Below are 3,716 nucleotides of genomic sequence, written 5' to 3' on the forward strand. Positions count from 1 at the left end.
GCAGGGGGTTATCCTCCACTAGCAAACCTCCATGAGCAGCGGAGCCCGTCAGCTGCGCCAAAAAGAACCACACGAGGGCGGCCTGGGGTTGAAATCCCCCGCCACATAGGAACGAATGCCGGGCGTTCGAGTTGCCCAGGCAGGGGGTTATCCTCCACTAGCAAACCTCCATGAGCAGCGGAGCCCGTCAGCTGCGCCAAAAAGAACCACACGAGGGCGGCCTGGGGTTGAAATCCCCCGCCACATAGGAACGAATGCCGGGCGTTCGAGTTGCCCAGGCAGGGGGTTATCCTCCACTAGCAAACCTCCATGAGCAGCGGAGCCCGTCAGCTGCGCCAAAAAGAACCACACGAGGGCGGCCTGGGGTTGAAATCCCCCGCCACATAGGAACGAATGCCGGGCGTTCGAGTTGCCCAGGCAGGGGGTTATCCTCCACTAGCAAACCTCCACGAGCAGCGGAGCCCGTCAGCTGCGCCAAAAAGAACCCCACGAGGGCGACCTGGGGTTGAAATCCCCCGCCACATAGGAACGAATGCCGGGCGTTCGAGTTGCCCAGGCAGGGGGTTATCCTCCACTAGCAAACCTCCACGAGCAGCGGAGCCCGTCAGCTGCGCCAAAAAGAACCACACGAGGGCGACCTGGGGTTGAAATCCCCCGCCACATAGGAACGAATGCCGGGCGTTCGAGTTGCCCAGGCAGGGGGTTATCCTCCACTAGCAAACCTCCACGAGCAGCGGAGCCCGTCAGCTGCGCCAAAAAGAACCACACGAGGGCGACCTGGGGTTGAAATCCCCCGCCACATAGGAACGAATGCCGGGCAACCAGGGGTCGAAATCCCCCATTGAAATGAATGGCGGGCAACCAGGGGTCGAAGTCCCCCATTGAAATGAATGGCGGGCAACCAGGGGTCGAAGTCCCCCATTGAAATGAATGGCGGGTTACCAGGGGTCGAAATCCCCCATTGAAATGAATGGCGGGCGACCAGGGGTCGAAATCCCCCATTGAAATGAATGGCGGGCAACCAGGGGTCGAAGTCCCCCATTGAAATGAATGGCGGGCAACCAGGGGTCGAAGTCCCCCATTGAAATGAATGGCGGGCTACCAGGGGTCGAAATCCCCCATTGAAATGAATGGCGGGCGACCAGGGGTCGAAATCCCCCATTGAAATGAATGGCGGGCAACCAGGGGTCGAAGTCCCCCATTGAAATGAATGGCGGGCAACCAGGGGTCGAAGTCCCCCATTGAAATGAATGGCGGGCTACCAGGGGTCCAAGTCCCCCATTGAAATGAATGGCGGGCTACCAGGGGTCGAAGTCCCCCATTGAAATGAATGGCGGGCTACCAGGGGTCGAAATCCCCCATTGAAATGAATGGCGGGCGACCAGGGGTCGAAATCCCCCATTGAAATGAATGGCGGGCGACCAGGGGTCGAAATCCCCCATTGAAATGAATGGCGGGCAACCAGGGGTCGAAGTCCCCCATTGAAATGAATGGCGGGCTACCAGGGGTCGAAATCCCCCATTGAAATGAATGGCGGGCGACCAGGGGTCGAAATCCCCCATTGAAATGAATGGCGGGCTACCAGGGGTCCAAGTCCCCCATTGAAATGAATGGCGGGCTACCAGGGGTCGAAGTCCCCCATTGAAATGAATGGCGGGCTACCAGGGGTCGAAATCCCCCATTGAAATGAATGGCGGGCGACCAGGGGTCGAAATCCCCCATTGAAATGAATGGCGGGCGACCAGGGGTCGAAATCCCCCATTGAAATGAATGGCGGGCAACCAGGGGTCGAAGTCCCCCATTGAAATGAATGGCGGGCTACCAGGGGTCGAAATCCCCCATTGAAATGAATGGCGGGCGACCAGGGGTCGAAATCCCCCATTGAAATGAATGGCGGGCTACCAGGGGTCCAAGTCCCCCATTGAAATGAATGGCGGGCTACCAGGGGTCGAAGTCCCCCATTGAAATGAATGGCGGGCTACCAGGGGTCGAAATCCCCCATTGAAATGAATGGCGGGCGACCAGGGGTCGAAATCCCCCATTGAAATGAATGGCGGGCAACCAGGGGTCGAAAGTCCCCATTGAAATGAATGGCGGGCGACCAGGGGTCGAAATTCCCCATTGAAATGAATGGCGGGCAACCAGGGGTCGAAATTCCCCATTGAAATGAATGGGCCCATTCATTTTCAATGGCCGGGCTACCAGGGGCGCAGTACCACCTGTCGTCATTAGGGGCGCTGTAGATAGGGGACCGAGTCCCCCCATTCGAGAGGTTTGCACCCAAACCTCAAAATGGTTGGTGTACAATTATAGGAGAGACCTTTTTAAGACGTGGGAGCTCCAGGGCAAATCAAGGGAGGCTCGACCAACCCATATCCGCTTTAGATGCACTTTAGGTCGGACTCCCTTGCCAGATGGTCCCCTCCTCAGCCTGGTTCTCGAATTTTTTCTAAGTCAGCCCAACTTGGAAATATTTTCAGAGTGCCACTTTCAAGGGAGTTTCGCCCAACCCCTATCCGCCTAAGAGGCACTTCGGGTCGGCCTGACTGGCCACATTTTCCCCCTCCTCATCCTGGTTCTCGAATTTTTTCTAAGTCAGCCAAACTTGGAAATTTTTTCAGAGTGCCACTTTCAAGGGAGTTTCGCCCAACCCCTATCCGCCTAAGAGGCACTTCGGGTCGGCCTGACTGGCCACATTTTCCCCCTCCTCATCCTGGTTCTCGAATTTTTTCTAAGTCAGCCAAACTTGGAAATTTTTTCAGAGTGCCACTTTCAAGGGAGTTTCGCCCAACCCCTATCCGCCTAAGAGGCACTTCGGGTCGGCCTGACTGGCCACATTTTCCCCCTCCTCATCCTGGTTCTCGAATTTTTTCTAAGTCAGCCAAACTTGGAAATTTTTTCAGAGTGCCACTTTCAAGGGAGTTTCGCCCAACCCCTATCCGCCTAAGAGGCACTTCGGGTCGGCCTGACTGGCCACATTTTCCCCCTCCTCATCCTGGTTCTCGAATTTTTTCTAAGTCAGCCAAACTTGGAAATTTTTTCAGAGTGCCACTTTCAAGGGAGTTTCGCCCAACCCCTATCCGCCTAAGAGGCACTTCGGGTCGGCCTGACTGGCCACATTTTCCCCCTCCTCATCCTGGTTCTCGAATTTTTTCTAAGTCAGCCAAACTTGGAAATTTTTTCAGAGTGCCACTTTCAAGGGAGTTTCGCCCAACCCCTATCCGCCTAAGAGGCACTTCGGGTCGGCCTGACTGGCCACATTTTCCCCCTCCTCATCCTGGTTCTCGAATTTTTTCTAAGTCAGCCAAACTTGGAAATTTTTTCAGAGTGCCACTTTCAAGGGAGTTTCGCCCAACCCCTATCCGCCTAAGAGGCACTTCGGGTCGGCCTGACTGGCCACATTTTCCCCCTCCTCATCCTGGTTCTCGAATTTTTTCTAAGTCAGCCAAACTTGGAAATTTTTTCAGAGTGCCACTTTCAAGGGAGTTTCGCCCAACCCCTATCCGCCTAAGAGGCACTTCGGGTCGGCCTGACTGGCCACATTTTCCCCCTCCTCATCCTGGTTCTCGAATTTTTTCTAAGTCAGCCAAACTTGGAAATTTTTTCAGAGTGCCACTTTCAAGGGAGTTTCGCCCAACCCCTATCCGCCTAAGAGGCACTTCGGGTCGGCCTGACTGGCCACATTTTCCCCCTCCTCATCCTGGTTCTCGAATTTT

This window comes from Leptonotus elevatus, unplaced genomic scaffold (genome assembly GCF_054856555.1).
Source record: "Leptonotus elevatus isolate MCC_2025b unplaced genomic scaffold, RoL_Lele_1.0 HiC_scaffold_103, whole genome shotgun sequence".
NCBI classification, from domain to species: domain Eukaryota; kingdom Metazoa; phylum Chordata; class Actinopteri; order Syngnathiformes; family Syngnathidae; genus Leptonotus; species Leptonotus elevatus.